Source organism: Danio aesculapii, chromosome 17 (assembly GCF_903798145.1).
Source record: "Danio aesculapii chromosome 17, fDanAes4.1, whole genome shotgun sequence".
Classification (NCBI taxonomy): Eukaryota; Metazoa; Chordata; class Actinopteri; order Cypriniformes; family Danionidae; genus Danio; species Danio aesculapii.
The window spans coordinates 25,701,143-25,712,952 of NC_079451.1; the positions used below are offsets into that span (position 1 = coordinate 25,701,143).

The following is an 11,810-nucleotide window of genomic DNA, read 5'->3' on the forward strand; positions in this document are numbered from 1 at the left end:
CGAACACACCTGCAGACACCTGCCGAAAAACCCTAATGGCGCATGTCAAACATCACGCCTGCCTGTGATGGGATGGGACGAGGAGAAGGAGGAACAGGGGTGAACATGAAGAGCGAGCGGAGGAGGCACAAACAAGCAAAGGGTGCTGGTTTGTGCCCACAGCTACACAACAGGTTCAACCTGAACCCAGCGCTAACAAAGACTGTGATTACAAGGTGCTGAAAAAATGAAGGAAGAGACAAACAAACAGAAAGCAAATGAAACATGGTCTTTTGTTTCACCGTGATGGCTTTTGAAAAGTCAGGGTTTATGGTGGAGAGCTGCGCCTGCGTGTCTGTCTGTACGTCCATCTCTCCGTCCGGATTAACCTCTGTCAAGTAGCTGACAGGACGGTTAACTCAAACAAACCATTACTGCATTAACACTGACCCAGACAGGTGACAATCCACACACATTTGCTGAGCTCATCCCACAGACCCAGCCGAAATCACTGACCTGAATGAAAAACTTTTGCAACTTTAGAATGAAATTAAAGTTGATGTTTCATTTATTAACTGCATGATGTTAAACATAATATACTATTTTATTTAAATTATATATAAATGTGAAGTATATGTTGTGGATATACATTTATGAATTCATGCATATACATTAATATATGCAAGAAGACCTACAGAAGTCGTCTTGTGCACACAAACACACTTTCACCTGCACCTATGACATGTAAATATAGATATAAAGGGCAAATCCATGCATGAAGTTTGCATGTTTCCAAAAATGTTAATTACGTTTTTCATGTGTGGTGAAATAATTAGATGCTCGATGGCGACTCTTACAAAAACATTAGCAATTTTGGCAGACATATGTATCTATTTCTGTTTTATATAATATAATGTAAATGAAACTAAAATATTTTCAATATAATAAAAATATACAGAAGTTGTATTATCTAAATAAAAACAAAAACAGATAATAAAAAACAGCAAAAAATGAATAATTGTAATAAAATTTTTACTAAACTATATCTATTTTAAAAAATGTAATTCAAATTTTATTTTTCACATTCAGACTCATACACAATATATGGTGTGAAATGCTTACATGACCACTCGTGACCTTAAATAATAGCAACGACAATAACAAAAATGATAAGAAGAAGAGAAATTATGGAGAAATAAAAGTTATGCAACAGAAAATAAAAGCTAATATAAATTATTTAAAGTCTTTCGATATGACTGTCGTTGTTTGTTTAGTGTGGGCGTCTAAATTAAAGTGTACAAACTGCACTTTCCAGAATCAAATATAACAATAAGAAGCTGAGAATTTTATATATTATAGAAAAGTATTTTTTGATTTATAGAAACCAAGACGATGTCATTTTAGTATTATGGGAGAGAGAGAGAGAGAGAGAGAGAGAGAGAGAGAGAGAGAGTGATACAGTGGGTACAGAAAGTATTCAGACTCCCTTAAATTTTTCACTCTTTGTTATATTGCAACCATTTACTAATATCTTTTTATTTTTTTTCCCTCATTAATGTACACACAGCACCCCATACTGACAGACAAACACAGAATTGTTGACATTATTGCAGATTTATTAAAAAGAAAAACTAAAATATCACATGTTCATAAGTACTCAGACCTATTGCTCAGTATTTAGTAGAAGCACCCTTTTGAAAGATGCACCAAGTTTTCACACCTGGATTTGGGGATCCTCTGCCATTCCTCCTTGCAGATCCTCTTCAGTTCTGTCAAGTTGGATGGTAAACGTTGATGGACAGCCATTTTTAGGTCTTTCCAGAGATGCTCAATTGGGTTTAAGTCAGGGCTCTGGCTGGGCCATTCAAGAACAGTCACAGAGTTGTTGTGAAGCCATCATTTTAGCTGTGTGTTTAGTGTCATTGTCTTGTTGGATGGTAAACCTTCAGGCCAATCTGAGTTCCTGAGCACTCCGTAGAAGGTTTTCGTCCAGGATATCCCTGTAGTTGGCAGCATTCATCTTTCCCTTGATTGCACCCAGTCGTTCTGTCCTTGCAGCTGAAAAACACAAGGCGTAGAACCATCTTAAGGATGATTAGAAGAAATGGACAGCACCTGAGTTAATTATATGAGTGTCACAGCAAAGGGTCTGAATACTTTGGATCATGTGATATTTCAGTTTTTTTAATCTGCTAAAAGTCTGTGTTTTTCTGTCAATATGGAGTGTTGTGTGTGCATTAATGAGAAAAAAATATATACTTAAATGATTTTAGCAAATGGCTGCAATATAATGAGTGAAAAATTGAAGGGGGTCTAAATACTTTCCGTGCAAACTAATGAAAATCATTAACATTAACAGAATTTTATGTTTTAAATTGCACAAATCAATGTTATAACACATATGACTATATTAGATTAAACCATTACCAAAGCAGCCAGCGGTAAACTCAAGATCAATGATTTAAACCCTGCAGCCCAAACACTGCAAGCCATAAATATTTTACATGGGCATCAGTAACCTAGTATAGTTCATGAGCATTTGAACAATGAAAAAAATCCATAACAATCTGAAATTTTAAAATCCAATTATGTCTTATTCACTTCACAACAGAATAACATGCATTTGCGGCAGTTAGTACCATTCACATTTAATTTCAGCTAATAAAGCACCATTATATTTGGCTTGCAGTATCCGTGTGCTTAAATAATAATCAATAAGAAATAGAGTTCTGCATTGCACTGAATGAATGCAATCACAACATTCCTTTACAGATCCATCGCCTAATTTACAGGCATAAGGTTTTACGTTCTTGCCATCAGAACATTTTAATTAGTCGTTTTAAGGCAAATGGCATGACACACTGTGAAAGTATGGTTACACCCTGTTATCCTCTAATGACTGTCATTCTGATGAATCGAGTCACTGCGCGCGCTATGCTCCAGTTCTCCCTCATGGCTGTGCTCACATTTGGACTGAGGTGTCATTGTCATTGTTGTCTCTCGGATCAATGTTTAAATACCTCAGAGTGCGTACCAGGACAAGTCTAAACCTGCGGATACTTTTAGAAAAGCCTGCCTTGCCACAAAACCTCTAACGAACCTTCATTCCAGAGCAACAAAAATCAGGTATCGCCAGAAACGCGCTTCCGGAGACGAACAGGAAGACCAAAAATAGTTTTTTTTTCCCTCTTCGTCGCTGCTGCAAACGCTTTAACGTTCGCGCATTCTTGGCTAATGAAACTTTGCGATGCAACGTTGTTTTCATTACCTTTGGTCTGTAAATAACGTTTCTGTGCTCTAGGGGATTTGTGAGAAAGACACCCACAAACGACAAAGACAGAGATTGACATGAAAAGTGGAGGTGAATTTTGAGGCTGGACTCGGAGGTAAAAGTCTAAAGTGTGTGTGTGTGTGTAGGGTCGCTCAACTGCAACAAACACATTAACATGGTCCCATATAGGGTCTATTTCGTTTACATTTCAATAAATAAGAATAGGCCTACATTATACGTTAACGTTATAATCAACAAATATACACTCACCGGCCACTTTATTAGGTACACCTTTCCAACTGCTCGTTAACGCAAAGACATGGCAGGAACTTAATGCATTTAGACATCTAGACTATCTGGTCAAGACGATCTGCTGCAGTTCAAACCGAGCATCAGAATAGACAAAAAGGGTGGTTTAATTGACTTTGAATGTGGCAGACGGGCTGGCCTGAGTATTTCAGAAACTGCTGATCTACTGGGATTTTCATGCACAACCATCTCTAGGGTTTACAGAAAATGGTCAGAAAAACAAAAAATATCAAGTGAACGGCAGTTCTGTGAGCACAAATGCCTGCAAAGGTCAGAGGAGAATGGTTCGAGCTGATTGAAAGGCAACAGTAACTAACCTTAGGCAGATGGAGTACAGCAGCAGAATACCACACTCCTGTCAGCTAAGAACAGGAAACTGATGCTACAATTCGTACAGGTTCACCAAAATTGGACAATATAAAATTGGAAAAACGTTGCCTGGTCTCATGAGTCTCGATTTCTACTGTGACATTCGGATGGTGGGGTCAGAATTTGCCATCAACAACATGAAAGCATGGATCCATCCTGCCTTGTATCAACAGATCAGGCTGGTGGTTATGGTGGTGTAATGGTGGTGTGTGATATTTTCTTGGCACACTTTGAGCCCATTAGTACCATTTGAGCATTGTGTCAACGCCACAGCCTACCTGTGTGTTGTTGCTGACCATGTTCATTGCTCAATGACCACAGTGTACCCATTTTCTGATAGCTACTTCCAGCAGGATAATGCGCCATGTCATAAAGCGTAAATCATCTCAGACTGTTTTCTTGAACTATGCCACAAAGGATTAAGGCAGCTATGAAAGCAAAAGGGGTCCGGTACTAGTAAGGTGTATATAATAAAGTAGCCAGTGTATGTATATATATATATATATATATATATATATATATATATATATATATATATATACATATATATATACATATATATATATACATATATATATATATATACATATATATATATATATATATATATATATATATATATATATATATATATACATATATATATATATATACATATATATATATATATATATATATATATATATATATATATATATATATATATATATATATATATATATATATATGTATATATATATATATATATATATATATATATATATACATATATTGAATTTTCTCAAAACACAAAAGAACAGAACACAACGGAAATGCTTCAAGGGGACCCAAAAGCATGACGGATGCTGCTGTGCCATGACTGTTGCTCAGTGAAGTTGTAGGTGATCTATGAAAGGTGATTTTTTTTGTTTGTTTATTTTTATATCCAGAATCCCGTGTCTTTTGTATTTAATAGCCCAAATAACAATAACCTAAATAGCTGGGTCCGTCACGTTTTAGGGTCTCCTTGAAACATTTCCGTTGTGTTGTGAGAAAATGCAGCGCATTTTTGTTAATTGTTTGCATTGTGAGAAAATGCAGCATGTTTTTTGAAAATGTGTATGGGTTGTGAGGATTTCCAGCACTTGCACAGTCAAACTGATGAAGATCTTTTCTCTGTTTGCTGGTGGTTTTAATTGCACATGTTTTCTTAGCTTTCTCAGCCACCGCAGGTTTTAGTTATTTAGTTTTATTTCAACTGAATAAAAATGAGATATAATAGTTTTATTAACAAAAGTAACTTCAGCTAACTAATATAACCCTCAACTAATACAATTAGAAAATCTGTTAATTAACATTTGTGCATAGCATGTGATTCATGCATTACATGTATTTATGCTTTCAATTTGCATTTTGGGATTTTTAATTATTTTATGACAACATTTAATGTTGAAACTATGCATTATATTAAATATATATAGAAATAAATGCATGCAATAAGCGAAGAGATTCCTTCAGCTCATTACCTGTGGTTTGTACTGTAATTTACATGACCAACTCAAATAATATATCATTTTAAACTACTAAAGGTGTTTCACTTTGTTAATTTTTTGTTATCAAAAGTGAGAGATCAAGGTTCAATAATGCTTATGAAAGGAAATATTCCACAATGAAGAATGAAAATGATGGTTAATTTATTACAAAGGTTTTTAAAGGCTTTACATTTGTATTCAATTTGTATTCAATTAATTCTTTTCAAGGCTGCAGAAAGTACGCTTTTGTTTTTAATTATATGCCAGCTTCTATATTCATAGCAGGAGCCAGATTTTAATTTTTCCTCAAAAATATATATAGTAAATGTTACAAATATTTTTCCCTAATACCAATTAATATAGAAAATGTGTTTTAATATGAATAAAATGTGTTTTTTAAAGAGTATCATAAGGAGAAATTGTTCCAGACCTGCACTGACTGTCAGAGACTGTCTTGCTTCATCTGAAATGAGTGCAGCTTTAAAGGAAGACTTAAAAACTATAAGCCTGCAGGTAGAATGAATAAAAGCTGTAGAAACGCCTGACTTATTGTAGGGAGGAAATGCAGACAACTGGTCTGTCAGCTATTCTGAATAACCCCTGAACGCACACACACACACGCACACACACATGTGAAGGATCAAAAGGTCATGAAGCCATAAGAGGCATAATAAGCCTGAAAAATCTTAGTGAAAGCCGTAATTTTACATCAACTACTGTATATTCTTTGCTGCATCTGTGCTGTTGTCAATTCATTTGTCCTGAGCTTATGACACTATTGTCACTATTGTGAAAAGTTGTAGTCCATTGTTGTCATTAATTGTTTTTAATTTGTTCGAATTACATTATAAAACTTTTACTGTATATGAATTGCATTATATGACTTTAATCTCTGCTCCAAGTTTTTATGTTGAAAAGTTAAACTAAGTGATTGATATTTGTCGCAATTCGAAATCTGTACGTTTGTTATTTTACAGATTTATTGCTTTATGTATGCTTTCTAACGTTTTAAACAAAAAATGTTGATGTTTTAAAATGGCAGGCAGGGTTACAACATCAAAAATAGTCAGAGCACTATTTAATATAATTAGAAATGCTTAAATAAATGGGAAAAATACCTGTGGTTTCATATTTATTTGTTTCATTTAGCATTGATTGTGTAATGAAATGTAACATGTATTTTGCTAAATTGGACAAGAGAAAACTAGTACTGGCATTAAGAATAGCAATCATATTATATTAGATAATATAATCTTATTAAAATATGACAGAAAGAAGGGATTGATAGATGATAATGAAATGTTAGATCATCACAGAGGGGAACAATTTACTCAAAATTGTCATTCATTCATTCATTTTCTTTTCGGCTTAGTCCCTTTATTAATCTGGGGTCGCCACGGCGGAATAAACCAGCATATATCCAGCATATGTTTTACGCAGAGGATGCCCTTCCAGCTGTAACCCATCACTGGGAAACATCCATACACATTTAGCTTACCCAGTTCACCTATAGCACATGTCTTTGGACTTGTGGGGGAAACCGGAGCATCATGGGGAGAATACTCAAAATTTAGTAACACTTTATAAGAACTGTTTTAGTAAACTGATCATTCTCAGAATTCTTTAGGTAGATATAGACATAAAATATGCGCATGAACAATTAAAAATGTGCTGATATGTTTGATGAGGAATTAGTTTATATTGAAAGGTATACAGAGAATAAAGAGCTATACAATATTATTGCTGTCAAAAATAAAATTGCAAAGATATTCCAAACAAACTGCAATGAATATTACTTCCTTCTTCCAAACCCACATGCCTTTCTTCTCTGGAACACAAGTCGTGCTTTTTGTTTTCTTTTCTTGAAATGTATACTGTTACTCTTTGAAAGGTATTACAAAAATAGGGCTTTAAGAAAACTGGAATACAGCACAAATCATAGACTTTATCAGTATTCAGAGCTTTTTGAAGCTGTAAAGCTGCAAACTCCAAGTATAAATGCATGGAGATTAATAATGTGCTCTTTGTTTCAGATCAGATCTTCTTCTAGGTCAGTCATAAATATTTGGAAGAACATGAGGGTGAAAAATAACAACGGAATTTCCAAAAGTTTCTTTAAATTTTGTACTGATAATTGTGCCAACATTGTGTTTTAAGTACCTTTGTTAAAATGGACTGTCAAAATATGGGTTAAATAAGGTTATTTATTGTCATTCAGCATATAATTATATGAATATAAATAAGAAAATGATTATTCTGAAATTTAATGATAAATATTATCTTGCTGACAGATGCTTTGAAGGGTTGTGATAAAATGCAAATATTTAAAGGTGCTGTATGTCAGGTCTTGACTCGTCTAAAGCAAAAAACAAAACAAAACAAAAAAACATAATATGTTTGCAGATATTTAAGAAACATGCTAAGTGAACTTTCTTGTTTATCTGAAAAACAATGCTGAAGTCAGAGATTCTGCCGGAACGTCTGTCTTTGTTTTGGTAATTTAACCCGCCCAATGCCAGTTTAGCCAATTATATTTTAGCACCCTCAGTTGCCTTGGTGAAAAACAGCATTTGAATCATTTAGTCAGGAAGGCTCTCAAAGTATGGATTTGCGACCAAAATGCAGGCAATAGCAGACTCAGAAATGAGACGTAAATTCAGAGTTCCACATGAGGAGGTTATTAATTAGCAAATAATATAAATATTACGAACGTAAACATTAGGTGAGGTTACATTGTAGCATTGTGTCCTAACAACACACTGCATGAGATACGCAGTGATAAGCAATTTGGCTGTGTGCACCTGACGAAACACAATTTAAATGCAGCCATTCAGAAGCACATAGTGCACTTACTGCACTTACCAATGAAATGGTAAGGTTTATAGTATATTTAATACATATTAAACATTATTAAATATAGCTAAATCACTGATATGTGTTGACTTGCACTGAGTCACAGTTCTAAAGTTCAATTTTAAACGTTTTTTTTTTTTCAAGATCTGAGGTAAACTACCTGCTGCTGCTTTCAGTAGTATGACAATAAATGTCATGTAAAATGGCATTCAAACTCACATTATTAGCATTTAACACTGAATAAAGCACATGAAGTGTACCTGAGGTGGTCATTTTCAGTTTGTCCTGTTAAAATATAACATATACATTCGAGGTGTTGGTTAGAAGCAAAACTCCTTTTAAAATGGAAAATATTCCCAATTAAGCAAATCCACTATTTGCGTCAAACACGGTTTATTACAATTTAAGATAATTCATAGGCTGCACTTTTCTAAAAGCAAACTGTCAAGAATATTCCCAAAAATTGATCCAACATGTTCTAGGTGCCACAGAGATGAGGCCACCTTGGGGCATGTGTTCTGGACGTGTCCATCCCTAAGACCATTTTGGTCTGCGGTGTTTGAGACTTTTTCCTATATATGTGAAAAGGAGATACAACCAGATACAGTAATGGCAAAATTTGGTGTGACACCTGAAAACCTTGCACTACTAGCAGGTCAATTAAATGCACTAGCGTTCTGTTTCTCTCGGCCCGAAGGCTTACTTTTGCAGTGGAAGTCAACTAAACCACCAACACATACTAAATGGGTAGAAAATGTCATGACATATCTAAAGCTAGAAAAAAATCAAATATAGCACCCAAGGCTCAAATAATAGATTCTTCAAAGTTTGGAGACCCTTCCTGTCATATTTTGAGAACAGATTTATTCCAAATACTTGAATTGTAAGCTCCCCCCCCCCCCCCCCACCCCCCCCACCCCCCCCCCCCCCACCAACTCACCCCTTAATGTATTTTTATTATATTTTTAATTACTTTTTTCTGTTGATTAGTATTATTTCACCTGGTATTTGCTTTCCTTTTTTTATGTACTTTGGTTTTGAATATTTTTGAGTGTCTGTTAAAAAGTTTTACTGAAAAATTCAATAAAAAGACTTGTCTACTATTAAAATGGAAAATATTCCTTCTATCGTGTGCCTTTGCTTTTATTTAGAACATGACTTAAATCAGCTTTAGGCTGTTAAATAGTCAGGCTCTTTCCTGTTGGTGTTGTCAATCTTGCAACTTGCGCTTGTCTGTGTTTTGAACCAGGTGTGCAATACTTAGTTCAACCACTGGGTGTGAAACTTACATACCGCATCTTTAAAATGACAATTATTATTTTGTACATCATTAATTAATGATATTTTTGCACTGTGGTCTTCAATTAATTTTTAATTAGTAATCAAATGATTATTTTTCTATATTTTTCAATGATATGTTTTTAAAATATAAACTTTTAGCCTATTACACTGACTTAATGATGTTTTAGTAAATCATGCTAAAAAATATGAATTCTTTGCTTAGAAAGAAATATAATTAAACAGTGCAAAATATTCAATGTACAAAACAAACGAAAGCTTCATTGCACCTAATTGTTTTGCATGCCTTTCCATCTTTGATCCATGCATACAAATATGTTTTCATTTGTGAGGAATGATCTGAATGTGCTAATAAAAACTATAAAACAAACAAAACAAAATGAGTGTTTACATGATTGCAAAAGGAATGTTTCAAAGAATCTACACCTGAAATATGAGCTATTGCTATACAGCAACCAAGTTTTTATTCTTTACTATGGAAAGTCAGGTGTTGAGTGCCAAATTATTGTCTAGTTGAGACTTTGTTGTAGTTTATTGCATTTCATAAATCTGTGCTAAATGACTAATTGGCCAAAAATAAAAATATGAATAAACTGGATGATTAATAAATGAATAGAGAAATTACCGGAAGATAACGGAGGAATAATTGCGCTAATAATTCATGAGTTGTCCATAATTATAAAGGTTTAATCTGTAAATTACAGTATTATCATGTCTACAGGTACTAACAGAGTTCCAGGAAGTAAAAAGACTGAGCTAAAGGTCTTGGTAGTCACTTTTTGTTTTGTTTTCAAGCACATTCTTTGAACTTCTGTTTTTTTGTTTTTAAGTGATTTACTGTGGCACACATTGCACATAAACTATTCTGGTTTATTACTTATTATTAAAAGGACAGTTTACCCAAAAGGGAAATTTGCATTTAATTTACTCAGGCCATTAAAGAACTGGTGAACTAATTTGCATTTTATGAATCAGCGGCTAAATTTCAGCTTAAACATATCTTTAATTTAAGTAAAACAGTTACCTAAAGGATGTTCTGAAGATGAATAAACTAACAGTAAATCTTTTTTTGTGTGTGTGTGAACTATCCATTAAATAACTAAAGACCAAATATGTAAGAATTTAAAGGAACAGTTCACCCAAAAATCTTCTGTTAAACACTAAAACTAAATCTTCTGAAGAATGTTAGAGGAAAATTCAGCTATTGACATTCACAGTAGGCATTAAAAATACTATAAATCAGTGGCTTTTCCCCAACATTTTTCTGTATATTTTTATTTGTGTTCAACAGAAGACAGAAATATGGTAACACTTTAGTTTAGGTCACAATTCATGCTGTTAAGTGCTGGTTTATTACTTGCCTACTCACTTAAAACAGTTGGGTTAATAATAACTCAACAGGTAACCCATAGATGGGTCAATTTGGCACCGACCTTCTGTTGGGTTATTTTAACCCAATCCATTGGGTTGATAAGGTTAACCCAACAATTTGGGTTATAAAAATAACTAATTTGTTGGGTTATTTTGCCAAAAAGTGGCTTAACCACTATAAAGTAATAAATTATTATTATTATTATTGTAGTAATCTTTATATGTAAATAAAAAATACACCGCTTTTATTACATAGGCAAAGCTTTATTTAAATCCATGAATATAGTGCCACTCCTTTCACAATAACATCGCCTGAGAGCAGTTTAATTCATCCCCAAGCAGCAGGACAAGAGGGTTCTGTCTCTGTTGCTCCTCCTCCTCTAAGTACTGAACGAAATACAAGTATACACACATTAATTAAATAATGTCCAACATTTATTGTCATAAATAATAGACCTAGAATTCGCAAATCAACAAATTCTTGTTTTGCCACCTGGTATGAGGACCGAACCATCTTGCTGCACAATCTGTATGGCAGTGGAGAAATGATAGCTGGCTGAGTTGTTAAAGCGACATCTCCAAAAGGGGATCTCCAAGGCTGTCTTTATATCAAACAGAAAAAAAAACAATAATTAAACTCAAAACAAGCCCCTTATATATCAAAGGTGAAATGCTACAAATTGGGATTAAAACAGAACTGTTATGCAGGATTGTCTCACCAGATTAAATGTTTGCTTGAACTGGTAGATCCAAGGCTCTCTTCTTTTTTTGCAATACGAGAGGGTCCGCAGTGATGCATCTCCCCAAACCTCAAAAAGTTTCTTTGGTGTGTGAGTATAAAATACCTG

The 11,810-nt window shown here is 34.0% G+C and overlaps 1 long non-coding RNA gene across 1 annotated transcript; it reads right to left on the reverse strand.

Moving 5' to 3' along the window:
- Positions 1 to 11,379: 11,379 nt before the first annotated feature.
- On the reverse strand, positions 11,380 to 11,810 carry LOC130244262 (uncharacterized). The gene is made up of 2 exons (XR_008839217.1): positions 11,682 to 11,810; positions 11,380 to 11,564 (listed from the first exon to the last, which is right to left on the reverse strand). It is a non-coding gene; the product is annotated as an uncharacterized LOC130244262 (long non-coding RNA).